The sequence below is a fragment of the Macaca nemestrina genome, chromosome 11 (assembly GCF_043159975.1).
Source record: "Macaca nemestrina isolate mMacNem1 chromosome 11, mMacNem.hap1, whole genome shotgun sequence".
NCBI lineage: Eukaryota > Metazoa > Chordata > Mammalia > Primates > Cercopithecidae > Macaca > Macaca nemestrina.
Genome location: NC_092135.1, coordinates 119678667 through 119697898, shown reverse-complemented (window position 1 = coordinate 119697898; position 19232 = coordinate 119678667). Strand labels below are relative to the sequence as shown.

The window sequence follows — 19232 nt, the reverse complement described above, 5'->3', positions numbered from 1 at the left end:
AGAGATCGAGACCAGCCTAGGCAACGTGGCGAAACCCCATCTCTACAAAAAATGCAAAAACGAGCCAGGCGTGGTTGTGTGTGGCTGTAGTTGCAGCTACTTGGGGGGCCGAGGTGGGAGAATTGCTTGAGCCTGGGAGGTCGAGGCTGCACTGGGCCAGGATCACACAACTGCACTCCAGCCTGAGAGACGGAGAGAGACCCCGTCTAAAAAGAACCAAAAACAAAAAACAATTTGTGTTTTCGCAACTTTGCTGAGGTGTCTACCACATATTCATAATCCATTCACAGCAATGATGCTTATGGTGCTTCTAATTCATATGTTGAAAAATTCAAAGTTTTATAAATATTCATCTGATTTTTGGACTCATGATTTAGTGACTGGACCTAAGCCCAAACCTTTTGTTGTGATGAGGTAGTTCTCCACACCGCTTCACTTCTCCGTTCCTATCGTGAATTGGGGTCTGGTGCCCAGAAAGGGCTTGGCAGCTCTGCAGCCCAGACTCCCACATTTTCCTTTGTGTGGGGACTTTTTGTAAAGCCAGCCTTACTACAGATAGCATTTTTACTTTGGAAATTATTTGATTTTCACAAATTATGGCTTTTACAAAAAAAAAAGGAATAATTTCTACCACCTTTGTAGCCTTTTTTCTGCTATAACACAAAAGCAGACTGACGATTTTCTCAGAAAGCTCAAATATCTTTTTTGAATAAGACACTTGCTATGGTAGGAATTTCCAAAAAAGAATGTCCTCTTTTGGAGTCTTTTTGACTCATAGAGTTGTGCTAACTGAGGTCAGAATTCTGCATGATTAGGAACGGACAGAGAAGGAGGCTGTTGAGTTTTGCCTGTGCAGTTTCACAGGGCATCCCATTAGGATGCGATATCTTCTTTCAGATGTTTATAGTCCAATGAAAGAAATGCAGCAGGCAGTATCATGGCCACAGAGTCCATTCGTGGTCCTCACACTTCGACAAAATTTATTGTGCAGTAAGTCACAAATAATTTAGTAACATGCAATGTACTAATTGTAAGTTATTTACTTCTAAGAATTCTAATTAAGACAAATTAGGCACTACTTTTACTTGATAATTTCTTTTATATATTGTCAGACTACTCTGGAACTTCAGGCTATGTTTCTTTAATAATATTCTATAATTCAAAGCTGTCATGCTGTCATTCAAAATATGTATTGAGTGTACCCTGCCTAATATATATATATAACATATGTATTTTTTCCTCTGCTTACTTCTGAATATGGCTATATGATCTATAAAGCCAAAATTTTTGGAAGCCTTTTATTTTTTCTTGAGTCAGTGTTTGCCAAAATGTCCTGAGCATAAAGAATTATCTGGATGGCTTATTAAAAGAAAAGGGTCTGTAGCCCTAGACCTCTGTGGGAGGGTCTTGGGAATCTGTATTTTTTATTTTATTTTATTTTATTTTATTTTATTTTATTTTACTTAAAGTTCTGGGATACATGTGCTGAACGTGCAGGTTTGTTACATAGGTATCCATGTGCCATGGTGGTTTGGGGCACAGGACCCAGGGATTCGTGTGGTTTGCTAGGTTGAGAATGCCCGGAGGGAATGCATGTATATAGAAGACTTGAACAGACACCATTTTAAACTATTGGCCGGGCGCGGTGGCTCAAGCCTGTAATCCCAGCACTTTGGGAGACCGAGACGGGCGGATCACGAGGTCAGGAGATCGAGACCATCCTGGCTAACACGGTGAAACCCCGTCTCTACTAAAAAATACAAAAAACTAGCCGGGCAAGCTGGCGGGCGCCTGTAGTCCCAGCTACTCGGGAGGCTGAGGCAGGAGAATGGCGTGAACCTGGGAGGCGGAGCTTGCAGTGAGCTGAGATCCGGCCACTGCACTCCAGCCTGGGTGACAGAGCAAGACTCCGTCTCAAAAAAAAAAAACAAAAAAAACAAAAAAAAAAACAAAAACAAAAACAAAACAAAACAAAAAAAAAACTATCAGTGGATTCGGCATCTGTTCTTTGAAAAGTTGTTGGATACATACAGAGCACTTAGAAAAGTGTCTGGCACATAGTAAGCTCTTAATAAGTGTTGGATATTATTGTTTTCCCTTGTCATGCCTCAGTATAGATTAGGGTTGTCACTTCCCTAAGTCAACCTTCAAAAACCACTAGCTCTTCTCAGTCAATGGCCGAAAGGCCTGTGTTTATTGGGTCCATAACTCCTTTTGTCCTTTTCCTCAGGTGCTTTTTCTAATTCCTGTCTCTTTTTCACTAACTCCCCTGGTTTTAGTTGCTTTTTTATCTCTCTTGTTAACTGAGTGTTCCTTCTGATACTGAGTTTTCCACAACTCTTTTCATTCTTCTAATTCCAAGAGTCTTTTAATTCTTTACCTGCACACAAGGAGTCCTTCCTGGGAATTCCAACATTCCGCTGATAATCATCAAGGTATGCGCCTTGATCCTACCTTCTAAGCCCAATTTTTCTGTAACCTGGAGTGTGAGATTGATTATTTACAATTAACCCGAGACTTCTAAGGTTTTGTCTGACTTTTACCCTCTATAACTAGTGTTGCTTCAATCCATAAATGTTTAAACATTAGCTTGGAGTGTTTCATTTGAGTAGTCTAAATCACCTACATGCCGCAAATATCATGGAGCATATGTTGAACCAGGGAGTACCTGAATGGCATATTGCATTTTCCTGTAATTCAGAAGAAAATCCCTGTGCCCATTCACTGGCTTATCTGTAACTGCAGCTTATGTTCTCTTTGAGCATAATGTTTGGAACAATCATTAGAAAGGAGCAGGAAAGGCTGTGTATAACCAATCTGCTCTTTTCCACATTACTCATCATTGCAGTTCTTCCGAAGAGAAAAACATTTACTTCATAAATCAGACATGTAAAATCTTTGCCATTGAGCTAAAGGGAGAAAATAAAGGAGAAGCTGTGACTTTGGCTATCAATTCACATATATTTAACCTCTACACCTAATAGGAATTCTTATATTGTCAGGCTGCATTTTGCAACTGAGACATCACTTCACGTTTTGTTAGGAATTCTTGTGTGTATACAAATGGCTTTATTCACAAAGAGAATAATTTTTCTTTTTTTAAAAAAAATTTAATTCCGAAGCAGATAAAAGAAAACAATTGCCTTTATCTTATTTACTGATTCTATCCTTTCCGATCTTAATGAAATATATCAGGGGCACCTCAGGAAATTCCTAAATGTCCAGACCAACTACCATTACTCTGTGTTAAAAGAGGTTAAACTGCCCAAAGCCATAATTTCAAGTCTTAATTGAATGCTAGCAATTCAACCATGAGCAGGATCCCAGAAGAATGGAGAGGTTCTCTGTAAGCTTCACACAATGGGAATGCGTGGGCAGATGCCATCTGCAGCTCAGGGGTGGGGAAACAAAAAGACATTTGAGGAAGAGGGAATTTCTTACAGATATGATATAATGGGAAAGATCTGAAAGTCATCCATCATGTCTGTGACATTCATCACACCCAACAACAGCCAGAAGCCACGACATGTCACGTACCGCCTGCGGCGTGTCAGGCCTTCTGCATCAGCACTTCTGTGCATCCTGCCACCTCCTCTTTGTTGCCCACTCCACTGCACTGCATGGGGGTCTCAAGCATGCCCCCGCCTGACCCTGCCCCCAACATTTGCTAATGCAGGCTTTATTATCACACACCCCAACAGACACTTAGTACACATTCATCCGGTGACACGGATTGACAATTGGCGCTGAACAAGGATGCCAACGCCGCCAGATGTTGCTGCATCTCATAAATTGGGTTAGCACAACTACACTGGTTTGAGAGGGTCAGAACAATGTAGCCCAGCAAAGGCGATGACAACTGGTTGGACGCTCTCATGCGGGCAGCTGCTGAGAGACGAAGAGAATGGGCCAAGCCGTCCATCCACTTCCTTTCAGTTTTCCTCAGAAGCCTCCCTTTTAAGTAATTATCTCAAAAAAAGGGAATACAGATTGGGTTAAGAGAAGCAAGAACAAAAATATAAGCTGTTTTCACATCACTATGCATTAACAACCTGTAACTTATATCCAAGTGTTATTCCTTTGATTTCAAAGAACCCCAAGGCACATATACACACACATACACACACATACACAGGCACTCACCCATTTAACATTAGGATGTGTTATAGTTAAATTTGGATTCTATTCGCCTGCTTTAACCTCTGCATACTATTTGTCTTTATCTCATCTTCTCAACGAAATGACAATCTCCAAATGCAGGTACCATGGGCAGTGGTTCCCCTTTGGCCCTCACGACGCCTAATACAATACTAAACACATACTGGTTGCTTGATGACTGATCAGTTTATTTTTGTTTAGCTGGTTGGTTCTTGTGTTTAAAAATATTTTCAAAGGCCATATAAGAAAACTGAAGACAACTTACAGAGTGAGAAAACCAAGGGTGGAAATGACTGGCCTGGACCATACTAAAAATTATAAGACCAAGCAGTTAGATGTGATCCCTCGAATTGAGGATATCAGGAGTCTGAAATTCCTGTGCATGTTCAGAATGAGTTTTCAAGTTAATATCCTAAAAATTGTGCCAACATTTCATGATCCAGTCTTGTTTAGAACCACAGTATAAAGAGTCACTTGCAGGTGCATCTAGTGGTATTGGTTACTAACTCATAGAAATCCATAAAATCTGCAAAAAAAAGACACTCTGCCAGAGCAGTAGCTTCATTGAGTGTAAAATAATTGGAACCCTTGCTGAATGAATAAACTGTTGTGTTTAGACACAACCCTAGAAAAATGCCAGCCATGTCCTGAAGCTGGCATTTCAAGACGATCTGGAAAAATCCATGTTATCTAGGTATAGTGAACTGTTTTAATGTCTACTCTGATGTCCTTTGTATTTTTGCATATTAATTACTCTTTACATCTTATTATTATTGTTTTTTCTAGCATTTTATGAATCTTAATCACACACATAAAAAGAGTTAAATTATATTGTGGTCAAGTTATTATATCCATTCCTGAATAGATCCTCATGTTTGAGTTCTATACATTACTACAATTTTAATATCATATTGCATTTGAAACATTTATTTGGGACATGTATGCAATAAAAATATTTCATATTTACTATGTATACAAATGGTAGAGAGATGTCATGATGGATGTAACAGATTCTTACTCTTTTTGATGGAAAGTTTACATTTAGTTTGTATATATAAATTGTGGACCAAAGTGTGGGTGGTGAAAGGGAACAAAAACAAAGTCAAGTATATGATTGTTAGTGATTATTAAGAACAAATTTGAAGCTATTTAAGACATGGTAAATATAGTATATCCAAACCTGGTTCTTAAACTCTAAGTCAAACAAAAAATATGAACCTAAGGACAATAAGAATTTATTGAATGTGTGTTTCCAATAAACAAAGTTTACATGTTAGAATTAAACTATGATTTAAATAACTAGATTAAATGCAGGCAATAAATTATGTTAAAACAAATTAATTTGTGTTGTTGTTTTTGTTGTTTGAGACAGAGTCTCGCTCTGTCACCCAGGCTGGAGTGCAGTAGCGTGATCTTGGCTCACTGTAACCTCTGCCTCCTGGGGTCAAGCGATTCTCCTACCTCAGCCTCCTGAGTAGCTGGGATTACAGATGTGCACCACCATGCCCGGCTAATTGTTGTATTTTCAGTAGAGACGGGGTTTCACCATGAAGGCAAGGCTGCTGTTGAACTCCTGACTTCGTGATATGCCCGCCTTGGCTTCCCAAAGTGCTGGGATTATAGGCATGAGCCACTGCACCTGGCCTTAATTTGTGTTTTGAAGATCTCTTCCTTTTTAATTGGGCACTTAGAAATTGACATTCTAATTTTGAAGAGTCAAGTTTTGTTTGAACTCAGGATAGAAATATACATGGCAATGTAATGTATATATTACATATGTAAACACCAAGGGCGCACCACAGAACACGTGATGTATATGATATACCACCTCATCCTCAAGTGGCCTTGTCTGACACCCTATTCTTGTAACAGAAACCACCCATCTTATTTATTACATTATGTGGTTTGTTCATTTGTGTTTTCCTTCCTCTCTCACTCAGAAGTTTACCTCTAAGGAGACAGAGACTTTGTTGCTCTGGTCCTTACAACACTGTGTTAAGTGCTTTGGTCCTTACAGCATTCCTAGCACATAACACAATGCATGGCACTCAAAAGCTACATATGAATGTTTGAATATATATGGAATGCACATGCTCTTTTCTGAAAAGATAAAAGAAAAAGAACACCAAGAAGACTTTGCATATGTGTACCTGCGATCTTATAATGTCAGTAACAATGTAAAATATTTCATTCAAATGAAATGCTTTTCAGGAGACATTTTAGTATGCATTGCACAAATAATCTTTTTTCAGTGAATCCTTTTCATTAAGTACTTTTCCATAGAGCAACTGAAAAGGCAACGTGAAAGGAGGTTTAGATAAACCACAATTAAGCTTTACCATTAAAATTTCTGAAATCCTCAAGGTATTATTCCATGACTCACAAAATAAAGGTCTATAAAATCAATCAAATGAAACCAAGTTCAGCACGTTGTATTCAACACTTAGATTTTCTGAATTTTATATAAAGTTCGTTTGCCAAAATGGATGTATTATTTATGCCTGCATTAAATTTGCTTATGGTAAGCAACTACAATAATGAAAGGGGAGATTTTCTTGATTACAGACAGTAGCATATATACCGTTTTAAAATTTTCAGTGAATGGGTGTAATTTTAGAATAAAATAATTTTAAAAGATTTTAGAATACTTTAGAATTATATTTTATTCTAAAATTACACACATTCACTGAAACTTTTAAAATAGTATATAACCAGGCATGATGGCTCACACCTGTAATCCCAGCACTTTGGGAGGCCGAGGTGGGCAGATCACCTGAGGTCAGGAATTTGAGACCAGCCTGACAAACATGGAGAAACCCCATCTCTACTAAAAATACAAAATTAGCTGGGCATGGCACTGCATGCCTGTAATCCTAGCTACTTGGGAGGCTGAGGCAGGAGAATCGCTTGAACCTGGGAGATGGAGGTTGTGGTGAACCGAGATCCCACCATTGTCCTCCAGCCCGGGCAACAAGAGCGAGACTCCATCTCAAAAACAAACAAACAAAAAACAGGATATATGCTCCTCTCTGTGATCAAGAGAGTAGCATGTAAAACTTTTAGAATAAAAGTTGCAATGAATGTGTGTAATTTTAGAATACAAATTCAAAAAATAGAATTTTATAATCAAATTTAGAATAAATTAACAATCTGAAATTTTTGTACCTGGTAATTATCTCTGATTCTAGTAAACCCTAAATGCATAGACAGATGGACATGTTGATAAAAATGGAAAGTAAATTTAAAAATGAAGGATTTTAGTTGTTGAAAAGTCTTTCCTCTAAGGGACTCAAGATTATACATCAAACAAACTTTAAAAAGTGGATGATTCCATAGACTTTTAGTGTATTAAAATACACTTTTCATACAGATTGTCTAAGATATTCCCCCTCAGCTGCACTTACTTAAGACTACTATAGTCCTCTGGCTTCAATAACCTAACAACTGACTCAGGCAATTGGCAAAAGGCCAATGTTATACAGTCCCACACCCATGAGTGATGCGTTTTAAAAATTCTGCACTATGTAATTCTGGAATTTTTTTTTTGAGAGAAGACCAAAACAGTGTGACATTTTATTTTCCAGATCTTGCCTTTCCTTGGACAAAATTTATGAATTGTTTTGCAAAAAGTAATACACATTTATATGATTCAAACATCAAAAAATACTAAAGGCATATCATGACCCCCTTCCCTTACAAAGTTTGTTTTGTTTTGTTTTGTTTTGAGACGGAATTTTGCTCCTGTTGCCCAGGCTGAAGGGCAATGGTGTGATCTCAGTTCACAGCAACCTCCGCCTCCCGGGTCCAAGCAATTGTCCTACCTTAGCCTCCCGAGTAGCTGGGATTACAGGCATGCACCACCATACCCAGCTAACTTTGTATTTTTAGTAGAGACAGAGTTTTACCACATTGGCCAGGCTGGTCTCGAACTCCCAACCTAGGTGATTCGACCGCCTTGGCCTCCCAAAGTGCTGGGATTACAGACACAAGCCATCGTGCTCCACCCAAAGTTTTTTTTTTAAGTTGGCTTTCCTGTTTCACCAAGAAGTAAATTGGCATCTTGATTTTCTGTTCCATGTTTTGCTCTTGAGGTTTCTAAGAAGAGGTGCTTACAGCACTGTGTTCATCCCAAAAGTTTGCCTTCTTGTTTGAAGACCAAATCAGGGCCTTTAGCCTGATGCAGTGGCTCATGCCTGTCATCCTAGCACTTTGGGAGGCTGGGGCAGGCAGATTGTTTGAGCTCAGGAGTTTAAGACCAGCCTGGCAGCATGGTGAAAACCCGTCTCTACAAAAAATACAAAAATTAGCCAGGCATGGTGGCATGTGCCTTTAGTCCCAGCTACTAGGGAGGCTGAGGCTGGAAGATCGCTGGAGGCTGAGGCTGGAAGATCGCTTGAGCCTGGGAGGTGGGAGGATCACTTGAGCCTAGGAGGCAGAGGTTGCAGTGAGCCGAGATGGCGCCACTGCACTCCAGCCTGGGTGACAGAGTGAGACCCTGTCTCAAAAAACAAAAACAAACAAACAAACAAACAAACAGGGCTGTTGAATTTTCTTTAAGACCCTGGTCTATCAGAGATTTCTCCCTGACTGCTTTTCATAAAACTCCCCATGTCATTCTATCTCTTTAAAAGGCAAATTCTTCCTGTTTAATTGACCTTACCATTTTCTAACTGTCAGTGCCAAAGGTCCCTCAAAGAATAATCCAGCCACCCTCTCTTCTTCACCATCCACTCACTCTTTACATTTTTGAAATCTAGTTTCAACATCATCACCCTACCACCACCCACAGAGACCTCAATGTAATTTATCTTTCCTGGGGACCTGCTCATTATCCTAACCAACAGTTTTGGTTTTGTTGTTGTTGTCGTTTGTTTTGTTTTTGTTTTTGTTTTGAGATGGGGTCTCGCTCTATTGCCCAGGCTGGAGTGCAGTGGTGCAATCTGGACTCACTGCAACCTCTCCATCCCTGGTTCAAGCGATTCTCATGCCTCAGTCCTGGGTAGGTAGAATTACAGGCATGTACCACCAAGCCAAGGTAATTTTCTTATTTTTGGTAGAAGCAGAGTTTCACCATGTTGGCTAGGCTATTCTTGAACTCTTGACCTCAAGTGATCCACCTGCCTTGGCCTCCCAAAGTGCTGGGATTACAGGCATGAGGCACCATGCCTGGCTCTAACCAACAGTGTCTATCCAAATGGCTTCTCTGTCACTCCTGGAGAACTGCAGGTTTCCCTCCTTGGCACAGCTCTCACCTTTGGGATTGATCACATTGCCAAGCCTTGGCTTCTTCTCTCCTCGGGACACTGCCTCTGTTTCCTTCATGGGTAGTTTTTCTTCCTTTGAGTTTGTTTATTCCAGAGTTCTATGCTCTTTTGTTGGTGTTGTTCTAAATCCCCACTTCCGATATCTTATCCACTATGGCTCCTTTGTGAGATAATACAAAACCTTCAAATCTTCCTATTCAGCTCTGGTCTCTCTCTCTCTCTCTCTCTCAGTCTCTCTCTCATCTCTGGAATTTCAGTTTTGCCCGTCCCAGGCCTCCTGATGCTCTCAACTGTTTGTCCCACCTACTGCCTCAAACTCCTCTACTAAAGTTACACCCTAATTCCCTAAACCAGTGTTTCTCAATCAAGGGTGATGTTATTGCTTTCCCTCCACAGCCCACCCCCATCCCAGGACACACGTGGCAATGGCTGGAGACACTGTCGCACTGGGAAGGGTGCTGCTGGCATCTAGTGAGTAGAGGCCAAGAGTGTTGCTAAGCATCCTGCAATGCACAGGGAGGTGCCCACAACAGAGAATACTCTGGTCCCAAGTGTCGTAGATGTCCAGGCTGAAATCGTGTCTGAATCCATTTGCCACTGAAACTTCCCCTTATCTTGGCTGGGTGCATTGACTCACACCTGTTATCCCAGCACTTTGGGAGGCTGAGATAGGTAGATCACTTGAGGTCAGGAGTTCAAGACCAGCCTGGTCAACATAGTGAAATGCCCTCTACTGAAAAATAAAAAAATAAAAAAAAATTAGCCAGATGTGGTGGCACCCACATGGAATCCCAGCTACTCAGGAGGCTGAGACAGGAGAATCACTTGAACCCAAGGCAGAGGTTGCAGTGAGCTGAGATCGCGCCACTACACCACTCCAGCCTGGGTGACAGAGCAAGACTCCATCTCAGGAAAACAAAGGAAAAGAAAAGAAAGAAAGAAACTTCCCCTTATCTGTCACCTCATCACTTTGGCAGAAAGTCTGAGATTTAATCTTAAATTGTTATTTTCCATTTTCCTCAATTAGCTCACTCTAGCCAATAGCCAGAGTTTCATTTGGGTTTTTGCCTTGAAAGTTTCTGTTCATTGATTATTTTCATCCCTACTACTATCTTTACTACATGCATGCACTTGGGTAAAAAATATAGTTTACCTGATCCCAATAGCTCATCTCTTTTCCCTCCTATATTTGCACTCTACTGTTAAATTACATTTCCTCAAATACTGTTTTCCTCACATCAAAAACTTTCAGTGGCATCCTCTAGAGCCTTTCTTGTTAGGATTCCTTGACAGTTAGGCCCTTATTGACACCTTCCTCTTATGTCCTAAGTGAACCTTCCATTCCAGGCAAACTGGCCTACTCGTTCCATTTTTTATTCTAAATGTAATAGTCATAATAAATAATTTTTACAATACTGTATTAGCAGTTCTACTAGATAGCAAAATAGTTGATTAGTGAACCATTAACAAAGATTGGTTTCTCTTTTTGAAGGATCTATCCTTAATATCTCATGATACACATCTGTGGATTCTGGAGCCAAGCTAACTGGATTAAGTTCTTGGATCAGCCATGTAGGAACTTGGGCAAGTTGCCTCGTTTCCCTATCTGTAAAATGGGCTGACAATAATGCTTATCTCACAGGGTTGCTGTGCAACTTACAATAGTCCCTGGAATATAGTAAACTAAAAACTATATAATTAGGCTATTATCATTTTCTTAATGAACGCACATTTAAAGGCTGTATACTTTTTGGGGGTTTTTTGTTTTGTTTTGGGAACAAATACTTTTTAATTGGCTTAAAGTTTATTTTTATTTTTATTAATAAAACAAAACAAAAAAGCAAAAACAAAAACAAGAAAAAAGCAAAAACAAATATCCTGGAGAATCATGCAATGCTTCTAGCATTGAATACAATCCGGGATCTCAAGTCTCCATGCTTCTTTGCTGCTGGTCCTGTAATGGCAGAACCTTTCCTCTCACCTTTATTGTTTACTATGACCCCTGCATTATCTTTAAAATAAAGAAATATGCCATCTTTTCTCCGGTATGACTTCTGTTGTCAAATGACCACTGCTGGAGGTACCTTTTTTCTGAGCTCTGGTTTGCCTTTTCTTGACTGTGGTCATCACCATGTAACCCACATCGGCAGCGGGAAGTCTGTTCAGCCGTCCGTTGATCCCCTTCCTGGAGATGATATACAGACTTTTGTCTCCTGTGCTGTCAGCATAGTTGATCACAGCTCCTGCTGGAAGACCCAGAGAAATTCGGAACTTCACACTAGAGGACCCACCACATTCTCGCTTCAACATCTATCTTTTTTTTTTGAGATGGATTTTCACTCTTGTTGCCCAGGCTGGAATATAATGGCATGATCTCGGCTTACTGCAACCTCCACCTCCCCTGTTCAAACAATTCTCCTGCCTCAGCCTCCCAAAGCTAGGATTATAGGTGCCTGCTACCATGCCCAGCTTTTTTTCTTTCTTTCTTTCTTTCTTTTTTCTTTTTTTTTTCTTTTTTTTTTTTTTTTTTTGTATTTTTAGTAGAGACGGGGTTTCACCATGTAGGCCAGGCTGGTCCCGAACTCCTGACCTTAGGTGGTCCACCCACCTCAGCCTCCCAAAGTGCTGAGATTACAGGCTTGAGCCATTGCGCCTGGCCCACTTCAACATCTTGAACAATGGAAAGTAAAGGCCATATATTGATGTATAGTGTAAATAATGTTATCACGTCTATTGGTATGCTAGCCAAAGTGACGTACCCCCAATGCATGTCTAATTGTTTGATCTGAATATTTTCTGAGCATATCATTAATGATTTTTTCTTTATGTATTATATATATATGTGTATGTGTGTGTATACACACACACACACACACATATTTAATGAGAGACCTAGCATGATTCTAGAAACCTAAAAAATCCTACAAGATGCAAAACTTCAGTATACACAGTATTCCCACATCAGTAAAGGTCTCCATGTGGCCAGGATTATCAAGTTTCTGAAGTTCAGTATTCAACTTGTTCATCATTAATTACAACGTGGCTCTGATCAACTTAAAAGCAATTAAGGAAAAACCAGAACCAAGAATAAAAGACAAGCTTTCCTTCTACTTTTTCTCTTTTTCCAGAGTTTCGATGTTTTCCATGTAGCTCCACATGAATGGGTTAGAAGGTAGAGCAAACCATAAGTAATTTCTTCTGAAATGGGAGGACCAAGGAGGGGAGGAAGACGGCATTTCTCCCAAAACCTGTGCCTTTCCTATAGAGTTGTTGTTTTTTCTCTGTTCTTTCCCCTTTTCCTCCTGGGTGGTCTCTCTCCCGTGAGTAATGGTAAGAGCAAGAAAAGCCATGGATGTAACAATGTGAATATGTAACCACATGACTTTATTGCCTGTTATATAGGTTCCAGATAACCGTTTTATTTTGTAACTCAAATTCTTGCCTTTCCCAATCTCCCCTGTGTAGTATCAAACTCCCCAACTCCTCTCTCAACCACCACCCTCTTAAGCCGAGCTAGTAGAACAAGTGAGGATCTGTCTGTAATTACTGCTTAATTCATTTGCATGTGGATGTTCTCATTATAATGTCATTAGCATGGGGAGGGAGTCTGGTTGCCAGAGCAACCAGGAGTGGGGCAGGTGCAGTTCAGCCTCAGTTGGATTCTCAGCTCGGTTTGGTCAAACTCCACCTGTATTCCTGGCTCTTATCACTCTTGCGGCTGCCAAAATGAAAACATTCCGCAGTTACCCTCTTTATGTTGGCCGTGTCTCCAGAATTTCTTGGTAACCTGTACAGTTCAGCTTGATTTTGCCAATAACCCTTTATTTTAACTAGCCATGCTCAGAGACTTTTTTCCTAATCTTTGCTGTCCAATATGGTAGCAACTTACCACATGTGGTTACTGAGCACTCAAAATAGGATTAGTTTGAATTCAGATGTCCTAGAAGTGTAATATAAGCAAAGGTCCTCAAAGACTTAATATAAAAAATGTAAAATATACCATTAATACCTTCATTAATTTTAAGTCTTTGTTAAAATGGGAATATTTCAGATATATGGGGTAAAATAAAATATATTATTAAAGTTAATTTCTCCTAGTTATTGTTGCTATTTAAATATAGGTGCTAAAATGTTTAAGCTTATAAATGTGGCTTACATCTATGTTACACATAATATTTTTACAGGCAACACTGTCCTAGATCATTAATTCCCCTTCTGAATCTCTCCTCTGATCAGTACTCCCATCTTAATCCACATGGACGTTTTCAATAGCTGTCATCCTCTGCAGAGCCTGCAGAGCTCATTCTTTCCGGATTGCCTTGCAATTTGCTTGTTTCAGCCATCATTTCATAAAGACTCTTAGAGGTTACGAAATTCAATTTTCCTATCAACATAGGAATTCCCTCGTACAACGGTGCTGATAGATGGTTAACCAGACTTGGGGGCCACTACTTAACAGAGTAGCAGATACAGAAAACCTCAAATTCTAAGACAGTTTTTCCTTATATTGATAAGAAATCTGCTGTTTCTATAAAGTTACCTGCTGGCTGGGTGTGGTGGCACGTGCCTGTAGTCTCAGCTACTCCGGAAATAAGAGGATCACTTGAGCCCAGGAGTTCAAGACTACCCTGGACAACAGAGTGAGACCCTGTCTCAAAACATGAATACATAAACATTTTTTTTTAAAAAAACTACCTGCTGTTTTTAGTTCTGCCCTTGGAACAAAATCAAGTGAGGGTGCTCCTCTTCCGGATTACAACTCTCCCTTTACTGGGGGACTGCCGTCATGGTCTGCCAAGCTTTTCTTCTCTCTGTTAAACGTTACCCATTCCCCTCAACAGTTTCTCGTAAGACATGGCCTCGAGGCTCAACCTTTCTTGTGATCCTCCCCTAGATTTTTGTCATTTGTCAATGTCCTGTAAAAATGTGGACTCCGGAAGTAGAGCGCCAACGACAGTTGCAAAGCTGCCATGGACCATCCCCTCTCTCCATCTGGACATTAGGGTTTGGTTTAGTGAACCTAAAGCTGCGTTTGACTTATCATCTTCTCCATCCTGTTGTTGAAACACGTTGAGCTAAACTTAACAGATCTTTTCTCACATCAGCTGATATAAAGTCGTAGCTTCTTTTCATGGACTTACGTAATTGACCTTCTAAAAATATAAACCCAGGACTTTATGTTTATCTTAGTAAAATTTCACTTTGGAGCTTTATTCTACTCTTCCGGTGCATGAGGAGAATTTTAAGTCTGGTTCTTGCTCAGTGAATTAGCTATTCTTCTCAGTTATGTACCAAAGATATGATAAACATGCTTTTGATGTCTTCTTAGTCACTGATAAGTGTGTTGAACTAGACAGAACCATCTTACCCATTAAGATATGAGAGATTTTCGGGCGACAGAGCAAGACTCCGTTTCAAAAAAAAAAAAAAAAAAAGATATGAGAGATTTTGTCAACTGTCTTTCTAAAATCAAGATAGATGATGATGTTATCTGACCAAATTATTCCACCAGAAAATAATAGCAGTTAACAACTCTTTATTGGCCTACTATGTGGGCCAATTTTTTGGTTTTTTTTTTTTTTTTTTTTTTTTTTTACCAAGGTACGAGTTGAATTTAGTGTAACAATTCTGATGCCCGGACAGGCGCCGTGGCTCATGCCTGTAATTCCAGCACTTTGGGAGGTCAAGGTGCGCAGATAACTTGAGGTCAGGAGTTGGAGACCAGCCTGGCCAACATTGTAAAACCCTGTCTCCACTAAAAATACAAAAATTAGCCTGGCATGGTGGTGCATGCTTGTAATCCCAGCTGCTCTAGAGGCTGAGGCAGGAGAATCACTTGAACCAGGGAGATGGAGGTTGCAGTGCGCTGAGATCACGCCACCGCACTCCAGCCTGGGTGACAGAACGAGTCTCCATCTCAAAATGTTTAAAAAAAACAAACAATTCTGATGTTTCATAATTACCTTTTTCTTCTCTACAAGTTGCTAAGCTATCTGTTTAATAATCTGTTAGGATTATTAGGACGTTTTCCCAGAGATAATCATTAATCTCACCAGTTTGTAGTTTCTATAACCCAGCCTTTTCACTCTTCAAATACCAAGATGCCGTTTGTCACTCGCCAGTTTTTTCATATCTCTTTCATTCTCAATGTGTTTTAAAGACTATCAACCATATCCACAATTGCACATGTAAGTTGACTTATTTTCTTGAGAGGGAGTTGGATTGTACTCAAAGATTTATAGTCATTTAAGATTTCTCTTTATTTTCTTTTTTTCCTTTCATCCTGGAGAAATTGTTTCTGCTTTAGTCAATACCATAGCCTGGCATCTAACACAGTACCCAATTATTGACTGCTTAAGTTTTCAATCTTTTTTCCTTCCTGTTTCTTTTCAGTTTGAAAGTCCATCTCTTCATCTCAGTGAAAAAGAAGAAAAATTATGTTATATAGGTCTTCTGCCTTCTCTCATTTAATAATATTAAAGCATCTTTCTCATCTTTCTAGCCATAATCAACAAATCTGTTCCTCCTTCATTTTCTGAAGGCAAAAGGTAAATCTAGTTTTATATACATAATTTTCATTGAGATGATGAAACTAGATTCAAGGAGGCACTTTCGGTTTCTTACAGTGAGTTTGCTAATATTAATAGATCAGTTGGAGCCTTTGTATTTCCCTCTAGTCCCCTCTACTCTGTATTTCCAACTGAAAAAAAATTAAAATGTAGTCATATTAAATAAAAATTTTAGCAAACTGTTATCAGATTTGCTATAGAAACATCCCGTTAAACTTTCAATTTAGGATTGATGCCTTTTTTTGTGGCTTCTGCAGAAGTATATACTATTTTGATATTAACACATTTTGTTAAATGGACTAATTATCGTGGAAAACATTATTCATTTAACTATTTGCTCAGGGTTTGCACTGTTACCTATATTTCATATATGTATATGCCACAGTAGTTGGCAATAACTGAGTGGTTAGAATGGTCGAGTGTCATACATTGAAATGTTTTCTATGGCACTGCTACAGGGTCCCAGAGGAAAAGTCCTAAGTAAGTGCTTTTGAAGAAGAGGATGATAAATTGTGACTACCTATGTTGCCATAAGGTAAGTGATTATATACAATTGGTTGACTCTTGAAAGGTACTGTAAGCTATGCGTTTAGTGTTCCGCATTTATAAATGTTACAACCACACTTAGATTGTATCTACTCATGTAATGAGAAGGCAAACTGTGAAAGAGCAATTTGACTAATTCAGTCAAAATTATCATATCAATCATGTGGATATTTCAGAGAAAAGTTTTAAGTGCCTGGATTATCAAAATAATTACTTCATTTATCCATTCCCTTTACTCGGTGCATATGAAGAGATAATCTGATAGACTATATTTTTTCTTTTTAGAAAAAGATACTCATTTAATATTGGGAACTACCCAATATAATCTCTGAAAGCCTTTCACAGTTTTGCATCTGGCTTCTTGTGATAAATATTATCTTCTCATTTTTATAGCAGTTTTTCCAAAGCAAAGAGCATCTTTTCCCAAACTTATTTGTCAGTATAATACAAATTAAAAATTGAAGCATAATATTGTAGAATCTTTTCTCACAATATTTCAAAAACAGCCTTGAATTGAATTGGATCATATTGGCTTACTTAACTCAGTTAAAACATAAAAGAAACTAGATACTGATGGCAATTTTATTCATCTCTCAAATTTACAATAACCTTAAATTATTTTGCTTGATTTGTTTTTACACCAATCATTTAGTTTATCACCATACAAAATCTGAATAGGTTATCCAAGTACTGAAATATATAATTCTCTTAGAAAACATGTGATTCTGAGATTGTACTTCTTTTTCCACCCAATGAAGGATTTTGTTACAACCTGCAAGAGAATTTTCTTACCAAAAGATAGCAATGGGTTGACTAATTAAAAATGCATCCATCTGCTGGTTTGCTTATTGTCTTGCTATTTGAAATATGCAGATCTAAGTGGTTTGCTTTATTTATGAAGACCCTGTAGTTGTGAGAGCTATGGAACCACAGCTTGCATTCATAAACGTAATAAAGGTTAACATTATAATAAAAGTTAAATACACAGAGTAGTTTGTGTTTTTTAATAAATTTGAGTTTTCAGACAAGTAACTTTGGAAAACAGACCTTTTTATATAAAATATAAAATAGGATTCAGCTATTCTCCTTATAGAATTTTTACAGAAAATAAGGGATTTACGTACAAAAACATCAAGTTGTATATGACCTGGTTCGATTTTTGCTTTCTTTATAAATAGTAGAAAGTTACCTTGAAGTGATTGAATATGAAACTTGATTCTTCCCCAAGGAAAATATGTGGAAATTGAAAGAGCTAAGATTATGTTATTGTATTAGAGTTGAAAGGGACCATCAAGATGATCTAGATTAGAACTTAAAGCTTAAAGAGATGCATCTGCTTGTCCAACATCAAACAATACAGAATCTAGGGCTCTTGCCTTCTAATGTGATATTCCTTTCATTATTTAACATGTTTTTGTAGTACCTTGAGCTAACTTGTTTGATTTCCATGTTCTGCTTTGTTATATTTTAAGCATAATACACTTTCTGTTAATTAACATTGTATTGTCTTTGTTTGGAAGAGAGCAATTTTGACTGATGTCTGTATTTCAATGTAAATTTCAGATGTGAAAAGATGTGAAAAGAATCTGTGGTTCACGCTGCTAGCCAGGCAAAGAGACAGCTTGCAGACATGTACACACATACACACATGCATTCTGCAACAAGTAAAATCTAACATAAAATATCTAAATATAAAAAATAAATTAATCCCTGCAAGAGACAGTGCATGGGAAGGAGATGATTCCCTGTGGACTAACAGTACAGCCATCGCTGATAAGACTAATAACTATGTGGAGAAAATGGAACCTTTTTACACTGGTGGTGGGAATATAAATTAGTATAGACATTACAGAAAACCATATGGAAGTTCCTCACAAACTACAATTAGAATTACCATGTTATCCAGAAATCCCACTTCTGGGTATTTATCCAAAAGGTTTGAACTCAGTATGTCTGCACTCCTGTCTTCATTGCAACATTATTCACAATACCCATGTTATAGAATCAAGCTAAGTGTCCATCAACAGATGAATGGATAAAGAAAATGTGGCATCTATTCAGAATGAAATACTATTCAGCCCGGCCGGGCGCGGTGGCTCAAGCCTGTAATCCCAGCACTTTGGGAGGCCGAGGCGGGTGGATCACGAGGTCAGGAGATCGAGACCATCCTGGCTAACACGGTGAAACCCCGTCTCTACTAAAAATACAAAAAAATTAGCCGGGCGTGGTAGCGGGCGCCTGTAGTCCCAGCTACTTGGGAGGCTGAGTCGGGAGAATGGCGTGAACCCAGGGGGCGGAGCTTGCAGTGAGCCGAGATCGCGCCACTGCACGCCAGCCTGGGAGACACAGCGAGACTCCGTCTCAAAAAAAAAAAAAAAAAAAAAAAAAAAAAAAAAAAAAAAAAAAAAAAAAAAAAAAAAAAAAAAAAAAAAGAAATACTATTCAGCCCTTAAAAAGAAGAAAATTCTGTCATTTGCAACCATGTGGATGGAATTGGAGAACATTACGCTAAGTGAAATAAGCCAGGCACAGAAAAACAAATACTGAATATTTTCACCTATATGTGGAATCTAAAACAATCAAACTCATAGAAGCAAAAGTAGCAAGATGGTTACAGAGCCTGGGGGTGGGGAGAATAAGAAAATATTGAGGTCAGGTGCGGTGGCTCATGCCTGTAATCCCAGCACTTTGGGAG

General features: G+C 38.8%; 1 long non-coding RNA gene and 1 pseudogene across 1 annotated transcript; one reads left to right on the top strand and one right to left on the bottom strand.

Moving 5' to 3' along the window:
- Window positions 1–11308: 11308 nt before the first annotated feature.
- On the bottom strand, window positions 11309–11732 carry LOC105481295 (large ribosomal subunit protein uL14-like; annotated as a pseudogene).
- A 1357-nt stretch (window positions 11733–13089) lies between these two features.
- On the top strand, window positions 13090–18289 carry LOC105481296 (uncharacterized). The gene is made up of 3 exons (XR_986884.3): window positions 13090–13204; window positions 16450–16526; window positions 18101–18289. It is a non-coding gene; the product is annotated as an uncharacterized lncRNA (long non-coding RNA).
- The last annotated feature ends 943 nt before the right edge of the window (window positions 18290–19232 follow it).